At 44.3% G+C, this 17,820-nt stretch overlaps 1 protein-coding gene and 1 pseudogene across 18 annotated transcripts in view; both read left to right on the forward strand.

Annotated features, from left to right (window-relative positions):
• LOC134482760 (NADH dehydrogenase [ubiquinone] 1 beta subcomplex subunit 3-like) overlaps positions 1 to 16,561 on the forward strand; it is a 53,499-nt pseudogene extending 36,938 nt beyond the window's left edge.
• Etl4 (enhancer trap locus 4) overlaps positions 1 to 17,820 on the forward strand; it is a 463,673-nt gene that overhangs the window by 258,198 nt on the left and 187,655 nt on the right. The window lies entirely within an intron of this gene.

A 17,820-nucleotide genomic window follows, 5' to 3' on the forward strand; every position in this document is an offset into this window, starting at 1 on the left:
TGCTCTGTCCGGCCAGGAAACCTAGCATTTATCTGCCATGAACAAGTCACCCTTCTTCCTTCCCCTTTATCCTTTCCACTTAGAAAAGAAGGTCCTGAAATAGGTCCTTCATTGCATCTGGTAAATGTCAGCTGGTGTCCTTGAACCCTTCACTTCTTTGTCCCCTGTGTCTGACACAATGCCCTGCATGACGTACATTTCAGATGAATTCAAATAGTGTCAAGAGGACATGGGGGAATGTGAATAAGTAGAGCAAATGACGAAGGCAACAAGTTCTAGATTTAAGAGACAGTACCATGTGTGAGCATGGGCGCTGCAAAAGTGTGTCCACGGACCTGGTGACTCTTGCAAAGCATATGCACGCTTCTGTAATCTGGCAAACAGAAATCACACGACGAGGCCCTGAAAAGCCCAGTTCTCCTTCTCATACTGAAGTCTCTGTGAAGGTTGGCATGACAACAACCTTGTTGACCTGTACTTAACCATCACCTTGGATGGTTGGCCACTGTACACTGTACACACTTATATCCTGGATGCTTCGCAACAGCTTTGACCAACACTGGTAGAAATCATACACTCGAGTACAGGTGACCCAGGCTAGAAGCATGGTTTTCGAAGTAGTGAAATCCTGATTCAATGTGAATGACCCTGGTTCCTTCTTTCTCTGCCTGCAAGAAGAGGACAGTGTTCATCTCTAAAATGTGGGCTTAAAGTATATAAGGGAGATGAAGCATTTCCAGGAACCCAACACCTTTACCTGTTTGTTCATGCTGCCTTCCTTCTTTGTGTTTATTAGCACTGCACTGCCAGCGTACGACTTGCTGTCCTTAATTCTCCTAGTCAGAAAAACAGTTTTTATTTGTACATGTAAGAATGATATTTTAAAAATAAAAAAACCAAAAGACGTACATGACAGAGAGCTCATTTCTATCCTTGAGCGGGTCCCATGGCGACATACACCATCTGCCCGATCACAGAAGCATATGTGTGTGTGTGTATATCATTTGCAATGGTCTATAGTTCTGTAGAAAACCCCTTTGAAATCACCACGCTCATACCTTGGCACTTTTTCCTAAAACTAAAATTTGCTGCATTCGATATTTCTCCTCCTCACTCACATGCCCCATGTTTTCTTGACACTATTGGAATTTATCCAAAATGTGTGCTGTGCTGAAAAGTGTGTCAGATATATGTGACAAAGAGGTGAAAGGGGCGATGGACATCAGCTGACTTTATCAGGTACAATGAAGAACTTATTTTAGGACCTCCTTTTCTAAGCAAAAGGACTTTTACATTTGTTGATCCTACTATCTCTTATATTCTGTCAATATATCACCTCTCTGATTTCCTTGACCATCCTGGTTCTTCTAATTTGGGTATCAGCAAAGAGAAGTCTTTTAGGAAACGCATGTCAGTTCAACTTTCCCTACAGTATTCCTGAGAACAAAATACCCAGGGTAATTATCCTACTAAGGGACAACTTTTATTTCAGCTCGGCGTTTTAGAAGGTACAGTCCGTGATCTCGGGACATTCCTCTCCCCTTCACTTGAGTCTGTGCTGAGGTAGCACAGGACAACAGAGTGAAGTAATTGAGCAAACCTGTTCACATCAGGGGCCATGGAAAAAAGAGAAAAAGAAAGCTGACCACGAGCCCTCAGGGACCTGCCACTAAGACCTATCTCTCAAAGCTTCTACCACTTCCCAACAGCAGCATCCTGGGGAGTTTGGGGGATCATTCAACATCCAAACTGTAACATGTTCTATAATAGCCTACTAATTGTGACTGCCTAATATTGTCATTTACCAAGAATGGCTGCAGCTGGGGTCCACTCTGCTCTCATCGTGTACAGGGCTTCTTGTGTATCTACCTCGTTCAGTCCACGCTGAGACCTACACTGGAGTGTACTCTCATCTCAGGGGTCACGTGAGGAAGCTGCAGCTCTGAGAGTGCTGCATCTGAGGCCCGTGGCTAGCAAAGGGTGATCATGGCTCAGCCACAAGGACCAATCCCAGTAAGGGAAACAGCTGAGCCGATGATAGGGAAGCCAGTGGAGAACCTCCAGATTTTTACTTTCAAACTAAGGTGACCATTTCCTCACTTTTTGGAAGATGAAAGTTATGCATCACAATGCTTTATTTCTCCTCCCTGGCTGCCTTGTTTTGGAGGGAGATCAACAGAAGCTATTGATCAGGAACCTCACTCAAAAAGCTCTTCCAAAACTCAGTTCCTTTTTATAAAGCTGTGAAGAAAAGGAAAGTTTTTTGGGGAAAATGGATGAGTTTAGACAGTCCAATAGTAATCAAAGTGACCAAAACCCAGAAAGACAACGTTATACATTCTCTTCCACATAGAGATCCTAGCTTGCAATGACTTTAACTGGTATTAACTAGAGGATGCCTTTATGAAGTGTGGGCAAAGAGTACCCCAGGGAGGGTAAAAATAGGTGCTGAGGAAGGACATGTTTTGGACTTAAGGGTATCTGTGACCAGAAAAGGGAAAAAAGGCTGGAGAAGAGGTTATGGGAGGGATTGGAGTACAGGGGAGTGGAGGAGATGGCGGAACCTATTAAAACATGCAGTGTTCAAAAAACACCACAATGGTATCTAATACCTTGTATGCTAATTTTATAAATTAATTAAAAAGTAAACTCCTTTGATAAAAGGGGTGCATAGGACTGAATTTGCCAAATATTTAAATATCAGTTACTATTAATTTAAGTGTATAAATCTGAAGCAAAAAATCTTCCATAGTGCCAAGAACAGCCAATGTGGGCCTCAGGCTCCCTGGGTCATCAGTAATTTCCCTAAATCCAGAGCTTAGCACTCTTTCTCATGCTTGATGCAGCCTGGGGTCAGATATATGTTAACCTGTGACCTGTGCCTTTGACAACTGACAGAATGATTGTCACTGATTGATGGGTGGAAAGTTAGGAGGGAGCCTTTTTCTTTTCTTTTCTTTCCCTATTCTGATAATCTTTAAGCAGCTCTGGGCAGTGAGTGAATCAGCCTGAGTATCTTACCTTGCATAAAGGCATTCTCTAGTTAATACCAGTTGAAGCCAGCAGATGCTTGGGAATTCCTATCTGAATTAGCTGATAGTTGCTGGGGATACAGTGATACAGAAAAAATGCTGGGAGTAATGGCTATTCTGCTGTCCGAGTGAAGCAGTGATGCTGACCCAAGAGTCTCCTTAGCCTATGGTCTCACCTCTGTGCACCTCTGTCTAACTTAGTACCCATCTCTCATACCCCAATGATGGGTCCCCCTTCTCAGTATTGGGTCCTGGACTTTATGTTTCTTTTAAGTGTTCCAGTGTCTCTTAAACCAGACAATTCTCGGAGCTAAGCAGATCTTAGTACCCGAACTTCATCTAGAAAGGAGAACAGAAGAAATAGCAGAAGCAAGTTTGCCTTTTTGTTTTGTTTTAAGACCCACAAACCCACGGCACCAGGCAGATGGTTCAGCTGGCAAAGCACTTGCTGTGTGAGCATGGGGACCTGAGTTTGGATGTCCAGCACCCATGTAAAGGTCAGGTACAATGTCACTCTTGTGTAACCTCACTGTGCTGGGGTTGGGGGTCTGGGAACAGTAGATCCCTAGAGATCACTGGCCAGCCAGGTGAGCCGAACTAGTAAGCTCTGGGTTCAGTAAGAGACCCTAGCTCAAAAAATGAGATAGAGAGAAATTAAAGAAGGCAACTAATGTTCACCTCTGGCCACACACCACACACACACACACACACACACACACACACACACACACACACACACATACACACACACACTTTCACACCAAGATTCGGTCTGTCCCAGAGCTCACACTTTAGACCAGGCTAAACTCAAACTCACAGAGTTCTGACTGCCTCTGCCTCCCAAGTACTGGGAATAAAGGTTGGCGCTACTCTGTCCGGCATCCCTAAGACTTCTTAGGATGCTGTGTGCCCTGCAATGTGGAGTCTCCTTGAGTTTAACCCGATTCTCTTCCTTGTGCCATAATGAGTGTCTGCAGCTGCCGCCAGGGTTTCCCTCCTCCTCCTCCAGCAAGGGTGATGCCCCCCAGAACAGCAAATGTTCACTCAAGATGCCTCTTCATTCCCTGAGAGTGCAAGGAAAGGAGTCCAGCCGAGTGCCATTCAGGAAAGTGGATATAAATAGAAATGGCAAGAAGGCCGAATGTATTTTTCTGCTGTGGGAAAATTAATAGGGAGCTATAACTCATACTTTTAAAAAAAAACCACAGGTCTTGCTTTGTTGCCTAGGCTGATTTCAATTCCTAGACTCCAGTAATTCCCCGCCTCCACCCCTTAGGTAGCTAGGACTCCCTGTATACGAGACCTGGTTCAGTTCACAAGTTAAAAATAAAGGGGTGTGTGGTTGGACTAAAAAGATAGCTCAGAGGTTAAGGGCACTCACTGTTCTTACAAAGGACCTGGGTTCAATTCCCGTGCCCCACATGTCAGCTGACAACCGTCTGTAACTCCAGTTCTCAGGGATCTGATACCCTCACAAGCACATATGCAGGCAGAACCCTGTGTGCATACAAAGACATAGTAAATTCTTTTAAAAGATTATTTGAAACCTATATTTCCGTGGTGTCAAAACTGATGAAAGATACTTAGTTTGCACAGCTACGAAGGGAAGAGTCCCTCACTGTTTCTCCTACTTATCTCCTCGGTGAAAATCTGCACGAGGGTACGATGCACTGTGCAGATTTACGGGTGTATTGGGGGAGCTGGGAGACTAGACTTTGCAATGTTTCTTTGAAGTCCTGGTTGTCAGCAGAGGTAAAAATGAAGTAGTATTTTTATTTGTTCGGGAACATTGACATAACACCTGACAAATGCTCTCACTGGCAGGCTTGGGGAAGAGTGGCCGATGATTAAATGTTCTTACTTCAGAGTGAGCAGCGCGGCTGTGATCAGAAGAGCCCATTATGTTGAACATGAGGCCCATCAACATCCCAATTAGGGGGAAAGCAAGTGTGGCTGTGAAAGCCTCAGTGGGCTGTGTTGTTAAAGCTGTCTGGGTTTAGAGCCAAATGGGGCTTTTCAGGATGCGACAGTTCTGGAGCTCTGGTGTATTTTTGTGTGGGATGCCCTCCTACAGAGGAGGGTGCTTTCAGATAATGACTGTTTTTGCTTCTTTGGAATGCCACCTGCGTAAATGTGTTGATTTGGACAGGTTATAGATTGCACAAAGCCTGCAAAACTGCCTTGTGAGAAATGATGTTTTGGACGGATTCTATTCATACATTCTCTGACACAGTCAACCTTGCCACTGGCCACTGTCAGAGGCCGTAGTCCATGGAGAGAGAGAGCTGGCTGCTAGTTTGCAGCTATTGGCTCTGGTTTTGATGATGTCCTTCCTGGGGGCTTTATTTAGTTCTGAAGGAGACAACCTAATCCTCAACAAGATGGCTTCAAAGATTATTTTTACCGAAGTTGAAAAAAACAAGTTCTGGAGATAGAGAGATGGCTCAGTGGTTTGGAGCACTTGTTGCTCTTGCAAAGGAACTGAGTTCCATTGATGGTTCTCTGTTTTGTGTTGGTTCAATTCCCTGTACTCACATGGTGGCTCCCAATCACACTTAACTTCAGATACTGGCCATCCAAAGCCCTCTTCTGACTTCTACAAGCACCAGACATGGTACCCATACATGCAGGCAGGCAGCAGCAATTCACACACACACACACACACACACACACACACACACACACACACTTGTTCATACACAAGCAGGCACACACACATTTAAATAGATCTAAAGAGTGAGCTCTTATTGCCTTTTTAAAAACTTCCATTCAATTGTTGTTGTATATGTATTTATTTATAACACAGATAGAACGAATTGTATGTGTTCATTAATCACTGATAACATTTCTGTCTCTGATTGGAACATCTTGACAACATGGTAGATCATTAGGAGTGGTTAGGAGAGTGTCTCAAGAGAGCAACCATTCACCTGGGCAAAGCTGTGTAGTCCTTCTGGGTGGTACTTTAACTGTTTCCAAAATGAAGGTGGACACTTTTGCACACACCATTGTGTACGCACATACTCGGTCAGGTGTGTTGTGAGAAGCCTTCCCACGGCTCCAGTTAGCTCCCATCTTCGGTGATGGGGGACATGCAACTTAATAAAACTTCCTGCTAACCCAGTATAAAGCCATTGTTCATCTAAGAGCCCACTCATGTCTTTGGTGGCTCTCCGTTTTGTGTTGGTTCTGAGGTCTTCGGTGGGATTCACAGTTCCCAGGGGCATACCAAAACAGCTAAAACAGAGGACAAAAGGGATGTGGGGAAGGTTTTGTTCCCTGGGAGATATCTAGGAAGATCAAGAATAAATATCCCAGGACCACTCGCCCCTGCTCCAGCTACTGACTCTCAGTGCACATAGAGAAAATCAATGGCAGAAAGGGTGCTCTTTGAGGGTTCTTTTCAAAGGTGAAAATAATCTTTTTCTAGGCGTATCGTGACAAACAAAAGGTCTTCCTGTTATTCCCAGATGTCCTGCTTTAGAGGCAGATGGAGAAACTACATGCTTTCCTCTGCGTTTTCTGGAGGAGGATGCTGAGTGCTGGGGGCCCTGCAAGAAAGGAGGCACGGTTGTCACTAATGGTGCCCATGGTCATTGTCTGTTATCCTATTGTAGGAGTCCTCTCTCGCACCCCACAAGCCTGTCCCGGAGGACTTGGCTCGGCCCCGTTCATCTGCCAGAAAACGTGCCAGTGAGCGTCTTGATGTTTCCACACGTGCTGTCCGCTGGCGGAAAAGCTGGCATTTGTTCAGTTGCCAGAACCATCAAGTACTTTACAAGCCACCTGGAGAGATTCTTCAGAGATTAGAGCATTGCTTGCCTTGGCAGAGGACCTGGGTTCAATTCCCAGCACCCACCTGGCAGCTATAACCACCTGTAACTCTAGTTCCAGAGGCCCTCATACCTTCTTCTGCACCGAACACATATGCTACACATACATACAGGCCGTGACATCACACATAAACTAAAAGTAAACCTTTTTAAAAAACCACGAGCTGTAAGATTTGTATCAGTTTGCACCCAGCAAATTTTGTTAGTACGATAACTTTAACTTTAAATCATTTAATTAGAAAGTGGACAGATGTTTATCTTATTGTTATGTAATCACAGGGCATCAAAGGAATATATATAAAAGACGCCCGGCATAATGAAGGTCATAAGGAATATAATTGCTTGTTTAGACAAAAACTCTCTCCTCTGCCTACCTAGAGGACTTGGTTAGAGGCCAGCCCAAAATGCTTTCCTTTAGAGCATAGATATTGCAGATGGTGTGGGAAGCACCCGGATTCTGTGCTCTGCTTCAGGTCATGTGTGTTCCTCAGAGATTCACCACAGTCCAAAGTCAGTTACTCATCCATGTGGGTGGAATTAACTAATTAACCAGTGACAGCAGAAGCTTGTGTCTATGTGGTGTGTGTAGTGTAGTGTAGTGTGTATGTATGCCTGTGTATGTGTATGTGTGTGTGTGTGTGTGTGTGTGTGCCTGTGTGTGTGCCTGTGTGTATGTATGCCTGTGTATGTGTATGTGTGTGTGTGTGTGCCTGTGTGTGTGCCTGTGTGTATGTATGCCTGTGTATGTGTATGTGTGTGTGTGTGCCTGTGTGTGTGCCTGTGTGTGTGTGCCTGTGTATGTGTGTGCCTCTGTGTATGTGTGTGCCTGTGTGTGTGTGCCTCTGTGTGTGTGTGCCTCTGTGTGTGTGTGTGCCTGTGTGTGTGTGTGCCTGACTGTGTGTATGTGCACCTGTGTATGTGTGTGTGTGCCTGTGTGTGTGTGCCTGTGTATGTGTGTGCCTGTGTGTGTGTGTGCCTCTGTGTGTGTGTGCCTGTGTGTGTGTGTGCCTGAGTGTGTGTATGTGCACCTGTGTATGTGTGTGTGTGCCTGTTTGTGTGTGCCTGTGTGTGTGTGTGCCTGAGTGTGTGTATGTGCACCTGTGTATGTGTGTGTGTGCCTGTGTATGTGTGTGCCTGTGTGTGTGTGTGCCTCTGTGTGTGTGTGCCTGTGTGTGTGTGTGTGCCTGAGTGTGTGTATGTGCACCTGTGTATGTGTGTGTGTGTGTGTGTGTGTGTGTGTGTGTGTGTGCCTGTGTGTGTGCCTGTGTGCTGAGGTGAAGTACTGTCTCTCCTGCTTTGGCACTGTGGTTGTTTAGTTGTGTGGTGTTGTTGAGGAACTGTTAGGAAGTGTATGTAGCCTCGCTGGAGGAAGCACATCGCTAGACATGGGGCTTAGAGTTTATAGCTTTACTTCAGTTTGCTCCTTTTGCTTCCTGCATGCAAAGGCAGATGGGGACCAGACAGGAGCATCCTGCCCGGGCCACCTGCTGTACCTCTTTGCCGTTATGGACTCCCCCTCATAACCATGAGCAGAAATAAACTCTTCCCTCTGTAGATTGCCTTAATCTTGGTGTCTTAGTCACTGCAGGGGACAGGGGCACAGGAGTCTTTTTGTTTTGAAACTGGGTAAGTCCTGGGCAAACCTGTTGAGTTGTCTTTGTGTGGGACAGTGGGCCTGCCCATACACCTCAGTATTGCACGTCAGCATGTCAAGCTGTCTACCTTCTGGTTGTCCCCAGACACATTGACTCGTTACCCAGTACTCTCATTTATGATTCCTCCACACTGTGGGCTCTTGACAAGCTCCTGCTAGGAACAAACACAAAGACAAGACAGCTACAGAACATATCAGAGTTCACGGCCAACGGCTGACACCTTGTGGGTTTGGAACTTGATAAAATGCGTCAGGGTTAAGTGACTATCCTGGAGTCTCCAACTCCTTTCTTCAACAAAGGGGTGTCTTATTTTTATCAGCCGATGAAGGTCCTTCCTTCCAGCTACAATTTTAAAATAATAATATACTTCCAAGCCAAAGATTGGATGTCTGCGTCCCTTCCCGTTCCAGCATTCTGTGGTCTTCTGAAGAGAATCGCTAATTTGCCAAAGGCTGTGAAAGGGATTTAATTTAAAGAAAACTGCCTGCCCAAGTGGGTCCTGTGATAGACTGGGATGCTCACTGTGTGGTCCTTTTTATTTTTAGTAAACGTGTTGGAAAAGTCAACTTGTGTTTATTCTCAGCCTCTAAGGGGCCTGTGAGATTGTGTAGTCTGGAAAGTGGTGGAATTATAAATTATTACACATCTGCTGATTAGGGAAATTCATACGCCAGAAACACCACCGCATGTAAGCTGACCTATAGAGTTTCACTCGGTCATTGCCCCAAAGTATATACACTGGCGGGAGAGAATAAACTGAGAAAGGATGTCTCAGAAATAGAAATGTATTGAGCTGCTCTTTGCCGGGTGTGTTTTTATGCTAGATTTCCTTACCCTTACATTCCCACCTCTTTTTCTAAGTTCATGTACCTTTTGTTGTGTTTGTTGTAAACCATAGTGTAGACTATTTTCTTGTTAAACACACTCAAATTGTGGTGCCTTTCTGCTGCTAGTACTAATCAAATCTGAAGGTTAACCCCCCTGAGATTTCACTTGTTTTTCAGCCTTGATGTTTGCTTGTTTGTTTGTTTGTTTGTTTGTTGTTTGTTTGAAGACAGGGTCTCTCTACACTGACCTGGAACTAATGTAGACCATTAATGTAGGTTGGCCTTGAACTTACAGAGATCCACCTGCCTCTGCCTTCCACCTACTAGGGTTAAAGGGGTGTGGCAGTGCAGGCAGATTGACTTTTATTTTCAACCGAATGCTGCTTTCCTCAGGACTACCCTGTCCCTTGATGCATGGATGTCTGACTGGGGCTGCGGACTCCTTTAGAGGACCTGACAGACCATCACCCCTTTTGAATAACAATGGCCGCTCCTTGAGAGTGGAAAATGAAGTTTCTTCTGTGTCTCTGGAATGCAGCTCCAGGAACATTACAAGGTCTGATGATGGAGTAGAGTCTTCAGGCAGCATGGCTGATGTCACTAACGATGTGGAGGTGCAGGGAGTAACGTCTGGCAGTTTCTACCTTTAATTGTGAGAAAGGAGCGAAACACAGAAAGTCATAATCAGAATTGATGGTTTCACAGTGATGTGTCTGGGACCAAAGCATGAGTATATTTTCTGGGGGCTGGGGGGTGGGTAGAAAAAATATATGGATTGTTGCCCTAATATTTCCCACATTGCATTTTGTGATACATTTGTGTTTTAAGCCACCAGCAGCCTCAGCTATTGGGGTAATGTGGAATCCTTGACAGAGGCAACTCAAGTTTATTACTATGAAAATCTAGCTGCCTCAGGGATCATTTCATTTTTACATATTTATAGTTTTGCAATTCGAGATCCCTCCTCATGTGTGTGTGTGTGTGTGTGTGTGTGTGTGTGTGTGGTATGTATGTATGTATGTATGAATGTATGTGTATTGTGTATGTATGTGTGTATGTGTGTATGTGTGTGTGTATGTGTGTGTATGTGTGTGTATATTTGTGTGTGTATGTATATGTATGTGTGTATGTGTTTGTTTATGTGTGTGTAGTATGTATGTATGTATGTGTGTGTATGTGTGTATGTGTTTGTTTATGTGTATGTGTATGTGTGTGCATGTGTTTATTTATGTGCGTGTATGTGTATGTGTGTGTATGTGTGTATATATGTGTGTATGTGTTTGTTTATGTATATGTGTGTGTATGTGTGTATGTATGTGTGTATGTGTTTGTTTATGTGTATGTGTATGTGTGTGTATGTGCGTATGTATGTGTGTGTATATATATGTGTATGTGTGTGTATGTGTGTGTGTGTTAAATGCTCTACCACTGAGCTCTGCCCTAGGGCCTTGAGGCTCATTTTAATGAAATGTCTGGCTCAAAAAATGTTTTATTAGAGCTTGGGTTTTACTATCCTTGTAAACAATAATTTTATTTATTTGTATACTTTTAATTGAAAATATGGTTTTTCATATAATATATTCTTCCCGTCCTCCATCTCTTCCCAGACCCTTCCCCTTTCCCTACCCATCTAACTCCATGCCTTCTTTCAAGCTTTCCCTCTTTGGAAGACAAATAGACAAATAAAAACAAACAAGCCAGAATACAAAGGAAAGCAAAGGAAGAGAGGCCCAGGAGCAGCTTCTTTTGTGAGCAGTCCTCAGCTAGAGCTGGCATGGTGGAATCTGGAGGTGGGACAGGGCCTTGCTCATGCTGTCACAGTACTGATGGGCCCTGCCTCGGAGGTAGCGTTTTTACAGAATTGTTTCTGAGTTGGCTTTATTTACTCACTGGGCCCACTTGTTGCCATGCTGGGGACCCTAGCTTTAATGGCTTATTTTAGGGAGGAAGAGGGGAGATGAGAGTGAAGAGTGTCGTCATGAAAGATGGGTTGACAGTGGTTTTGCTGAAGAACTAAGAAGTTCCATTTTGAACATCGCAACTGTGAATTACGTTTTAAGATATACATGTGTGATCATTGTGCAATTAGTATATGGATGCTGTGGTGAACTCTGGTATATGGTATGATCTCTAGTTTTTTTTTTTTCTTTTTTCTTTTTTCTTTTTTTTCGGAGCTGGGGACTGAACCCAGGGCCTTGTGCTTGCTAGGCAAGTGCTCTGCCACTGAGCTAAATCCCCAACCCTGATCTCTAGTTTTTACTGTATAGATTGAAGAGCTCTAGGCTGTCCCTGCTCTTATCATTCTCCATGTTCCTAGACAGAGAGCATGCACTCATACCCATGAACTAGTAATATATATATATCAGATACTATCATTTGTCAACTTGACCAGGTCTTGGTATTTAGGTATTTGATCAAATACTTAGCTACAGAATCCCCCTTGCAGCCCATGCTGGCCTTGAACACGCAGACCATCACTGTTGGGGTTGTCCATGTGTACCACCTGGGCTGGTTCGTATTTTCTTGATGATTGATACTTAGAATTTGAGCAAAACAGATTGCCCTCCAACCTTCATCCTGTGAATAGGCCTTCTGCAGTCAGCTGCTGGACATTCCTTCCTAAGGAAGCTTGAATTCTGCCTCTAGATTGTTTTTGGACTTGATATGCAGCAGCCTTCCTTTTTGGGCGCTCTCTCTCTCTCTCTCTCTCTCTCTCTCTCTCTCTCTCTTTCTGCCTGATGGTTCTACTTCTCTAGAACATCATAACTAGCACGCCACCAAATCAATATGGGTACCAAGTGAGTATAATGTATGATGAGGTGAAAGTCTCAATCTTATCTCTCTTTTCTAGAAAAAGATCTTTTTTTTTCATTTTAGTATGTCTTAATTATATAGTAAAAGAGAAAGTGCATTTGCAACCTGGAAAAGGGAAGCTTTCTATTCTGTGACTCAGCTCCATCAATCCCCAGCTCTTAGAATGAATGCAAGAGAAACAATGTTATGGGGGGGGGGGGGGGAGATGGAATGTTGACAGATGTGATAAAATATTGTCATGTGTGCTTTTCTTTACATACTTTCTTTAGTGTGTGTGTGTGTGTGTGTGTGTGTGCGCGCGCGCGCGCGTGTGCACGTGCACATGCTTCAGGATAACTTTCAGGAAGTTAACGGGTTCACTCCTTCCTCCTTGTTGCGACAATGGTCTTTCTTGTTTCTGCTGAACTGTGTACTCCATGCTAGCTGGTCCCCAAGCTTTTGAATGATTGCCTTGTCTCCTCCTATCTGAAGGTTGGGGTGCTGGGATCCTGGATAGGAGAAACCTCAGCTGACATTTTTAAATGTGTGTTTCTGGTGTAGAGCTGGCCATTAGGTTTGGTAGAGAGTGTGTCCCTGTCCCTGCTTGCTTTTCCTTTTCTTGTTTTAGAGTTGGGGAACAGAAGAGATAAAGTAAGTTTGTATAGACCACTTGAACTATCCAAAAGAACCTAAAAACCACATAATTGTGCCCTGAACAGGGGACAGAAAAAATTCAGGGGCTGGAGTGCATCCTAGTGGAAGGCATGAGAACTGCACAGGCCATTCTGAAGAATGGCTGAGCTTTGAACAAAGTCCTAGCAACCAGACACAAAAGGGACCTTGCCTGATGGTGTGTGGCCAGAAGCACAGCTTCAGCAAGCCAACATTAAAGTCACAAGCCTTTGCCAAAGCACTGTAAGTCTCTTGGTGTCTGCTGAAATTAATTTTCCTGCAAGGAAATTCGCATATCCAACATTTGAGTAGAGTGTTTCTAGGAGATAGCTAAAGCCCAGATTAATGATACGACAGGGTGACAAAATGAAAAGGTGGCATAATAACGTTCATCAAACCCTAGAGTATTTGCAATTACTCTGTAGCCTGCAACCAGTTATTTTGTCAGGTAAAAGCAGGGATTCCCAGCAGGTCCTGTGGCTGGATTCAGTGAGCTTGTATCTCCTACAGAACACTCTTTGGCACCTACTACACTCCAAGAAGGGTGTTTTTAATTCTGCACTACCGAAAAGGCAAAGAAATCTGTAATTACACCTCATGCGTGGAGATCTGAAAGGAAAAATAAATCGCTACCTCTCTGCCCTGCAGCCACGAATCAGTCCTGGACTGACTAATCACACGTAGAAATCATATCCCTGACATGGATTGCTTTGTTTTGGTCTGTTGTGAACAATTATGAATTTAGATCTTGGACTGGCCAGGCGCTCTCTCTCTCTCTCTCTCTCTCTCTCTCTCTCTCTCTGTCAATTCTCTTTATCCTGGCTTAAGCATTCCATTCTTATTTGGCAAAAGTGTTCTTTTCAGGCGGCCCATATTAAACTATAAACAACAAGTAAAGGCAGTCTTGAGAGTACCACAGCACCTGTCCTTTTATCTGGTGTCATATCTGCCTGATGGTGACAAACACAGAGTCCCTTTTACTGAGGTGCAGAAACAAAGAATCTGGGCTGGGCTGGTGTTGTGTCCACCTGACAGAAGCTAGAGTCACGTGAAAGGAGAGAGCTTCAATAAGAAAATGCCTTCAGTTTCCAGTTGGCTCCGGCTGGAAGGCTGGATACTGAGTGTCCTTCAAGGTCAGATTGCTGTCAGACATGGCTGCCGGACATGGCCATGAACATAGACATGGTCATGGTAAAGTGGGACTTCCAGATTACAGACAGTGGAAAATTGAAGGGACGCCATTAGAAACAATGCAGAAGAAGCTTGCCACATGAGGGCTGAGGGATCCATGGCTTGCAATGGGGCTTAGAGATACGTGGGCAGCTTTGCAAGCAACGTCACCTTCACGAGCGTAGCATTAAAAGGATTCAAATGGGGGTTTTGCTGTGTTTGTGGCAACTTTAGGGGCCGAATATTTCCTGGCTTCCCAGTATGAGGATAAGACACGTCACTGAAGAGAGCACCTGTGACATCTTTCATGAAAACAAGATTCTCTCACTGTAGCATCCTTGACTGTGTGTCTGTCCTTGAGAAAATATTAGTATGGTTTAATAAAGTAAGGAAAACTGTAAAAAGAAAAAGGAAAAAAGAAGAAGAAAATGCCTCCATAGATCTGACTGTAAGTCATTTTTTAGAATTGATAATTGATGGGAGGAGGGCTCAGTCTATTGTGGGTGGTGCCATCCCTGGGCTGGTGATCCAGGGTTCTATAAGAAAGCAAGCTGAGTAAGTCATGGGGAACAAGGCAGTAAGCAGCACCCCTCCAAGGCTTCTGCATTAATTCCTGTCCTCACTGCTTTTGATGATGACCTCTTCTATGGAACTGTGCGTGAAATAAACCCTATCCTCTCCAACTTGCTTTTTGGTCATGGTGTTTCACTGCAGCAAAAGAAACCCTAATTAAGACAGTGTTTGGTGCTGATCACCATGTACTGAACCACTGGGACTGCGGTATCTACTGGCCCCATCACTCGATGTCTGCTTTCTTACTCTCATCAGTTAACTAGGAACCCTGTAGTACTAAAGAGAACATCTAGTCTAGCAGAAGAAAATAAAAATAGAGGTACCCTATCATTCTACCTTTCCACTTTGCCTAAATGTACAAAAGAATTGCAATCGGGCCTGGAAGATACGTTCATATCCTGTGTTCAGAGAAGTGTTATTCAAGAGAGTTAAGTGGTAGGAGCCACATTCAAGCCCATAGGTGTGCAAATGGATGGGCATTAGTAGAAGGGAGAGCTTGACATATGCTACACCACATACACCAGGAGGGCAGTATGCTAAGTGAAATAAGCCAGCCACAGAAAAGATAGTGTATTACTCCATTTATAGGCAATAGCGATCCACAGGGACCAGAAGTCAAGGGCTGCTGCCAGGCATTGAGGAAGGCAGAACGAGGAGCTGTGTGACAAGAGAAGTGTTGCTCAGCTTTGGGAGATGAAAGGTTCTGGCTGGTGATGATGGCCAATATTTCATACATAGCATTGTGACTGACCCAGATGGCACTGAGATGAATAGAAAAATGGTCGACGTGATAAATGTTACAGTTCGTATATTTTACTTCTCTTTTTAAAAGTGGTATAGAAGAATAATGAAGTGCATCTCCGAGACACAGCACAAGTTGATTAGCAGCCCAGCCCAAGGTAGAACATTCTGGTCTCAAGTACGGAGTGATCGTTGCCTAGACTCAAGCGGTCGGTCATGAGGTACTGGGTGCTGTGAAGAGAAAGGCAATCCGTGGAGCAGGGTTTTAGACATCAGACATCAGCAAGGATACACAAACAAGGCCAAACGAGTGTTCCCTAGACAGACATTTTAGGCACCGTAAGGGCCAGAGCTGTCCTCAAATAGCCTTTAGCTGGCTGTCCCTCAAGGTACTCAAGGTGAGTGGATGTCTGCTATGCCTCACAGAAGAACGAACTATCCCGGGTGTTGCCTGACAGTTGACTCCTCAGAATTCTAAGGGCAGTAGACACCATCTGCTTACAGTGCGGAGGAGTTAGGAGCAGACTCAGAATGAAGAGACCATAACCCGTCCATCCCAACCATCTGTGACTGAATATAATGGGAGATTCATGATAAGGTTTCCAAGGGACTGTACCCTCTTTTCTTTGAGAAAGTGTGCCTGCCTTCTTTCCTCTGCTGGTCCAAGGGTACCTTATTGAACAATGGACTAAAGAGTTAGCTATCCATCTAACATTACTTATGCATAGCTGTTGTTCTGCATCCTGAAGCAACTCACATGCTAAAGGCAAGACTGAATGTCTGAAGGCAGCTTCTTGTGCCATAAGTCATCCCTAAGGCTCCATTCCTTTTTTAGTGTGTGTGTGTGGGGGAGCGGTGGGCGTGTGCTCAAACATACACATGCATAGTCATGTGTGTAAATATGGACATGCTAGCGCCATGGCATGTGTAGAGAATATTAGATGCTGGGCGTGACCTTCCCCTTGGTCTGAGACAGAGTTTCTTGGGGTTTGCTATAGCATTTGGCAAGCCAGCTAAGCCTATCAGCTCCTGGGGATTCTCCAGATTCTGCCCCTCCTCTCCCTGTAAGAACACTGGGATTGCTCTAACACACCCAGCTTTCTGTGGGTTCTAGAGTGTGTACACAGCAAGCACTTTGCCGACTGAGCCATCTCCCCAGGTCTCCATTCTTCCTTTGGCGGAGAGGATGATGGGAATCCACAGTGAACCCGGAACGCTCCTGCACACATACACTCTTTATTGTAGTTCATCAAAATGACCCCAGCTCTTAGGTAACTGCTTCATTTGTGAAGTGCACATTGTAAACAGCCCAATCGGCCCTCTGGCTTCTGGCCGCTAGCATCCCATCTGCTTTATAATGTCACTGTGACAAACAGCTGGGCTAGAAAGGAAAAAGGTATTGATCGAATCTTTCTCTTTGGAAGAAAAATTAGTGTGGCATTAAGATTGCCCTTAACACAGATGGAATTAGAAGAAAATGGCAATGTCGTGATGTTGTGTATGCGTATGGTTTAAGTTCAAAGAGTTTTTGTATATGAAATCTTTTGTATACCTAAATCTTGGTATACTCTAGTTAATATTGAAATAATGAACAAAGTTTTCTAAGTATCAAAGATTAATAATAGTTTACACAGTAGAATTGGCAGTTAGCATTATTTTAATGTAAGAACTGGCTGCAAACATTGAGAAGGAACAGGCATAAAAGTTGAGCCCAGGGTGGGAGTTTTATTAAGGACGCTTAGATGTTTATCTTCTGTAGGCCTCATTAGTGGTTTTGTGATCCTGCTCCTCCTGTTATCTCCCTACGGTCTCACGGACCCTGTCTCTTTGAAAGACAGTGTTGCTACTTGCTGTATGCTGGTCATGTCAAGTCTTGCAGATCTACATTCCTCTCAGCTAAATTCTTGGCTAGGAGCCCAAGACTGTCATGTTTTTACACGGCTGTTCCTACTTGCTTCTTCTTGGATGGGCCTTGCTGTCTTAGGTTTATCACAAACCTGACTTTTCAGAAACTCGATGTGCTGAACTCGAGTCTGAAGAGGAGTCTGAAGCAGGTGGCTGTCAGGGCATTGGTTAGTTTCTACCATTTTCAACTTGAAAAGATCACTTCCCTTTAGGAACAATCCCAAGGCCACCTGGAAACAAGCAGTGAATTTAAACTGAAGCCCGGGATTCTGACTTGTCTTCAGTTACTCCTTCTCCGTTATAGGTACCAGGGACAATGTCTTACAAGTTCTTCAATGACTGTGTTGTGTGTTCAAGATTTTCTTTGTCCTTCCAGGTATGGAGCTTGGCTCTGATTTCGAGGAAGAGAGCTGAGGCAGGCCATGACAGTCAGCTCTCTCAGTGATGGGGTTATAGATAAGTTCTGACTCACATCTAGAAATGAGATGAGAAGGAAGTATGCATACCGGCTATGCATGAGCATGTGTGCCTGCAACAGAGAAGGTGTCTTGGTCTTTGCTTTTCCTTCAATCCAGGAGGAACACACAACTCTCAAGCAAGATCTCAGCCCGTTACAAGA

This window comes from Rattus norvegicus, chromosome 17 (genome assembly GCF_036323735.1).
Source record: "Rattus norvegicus strain BN/NHsdMcwi chromosome 17, GRCr8, whole genome shotgun sequence".
Taxonomy (NCBI): domain Eukaryota; kingdom Metazoa; phylum Chordata; class Mammalia; order Rodentia; family Muridae; genus Rattus; species Rattus norvegicus.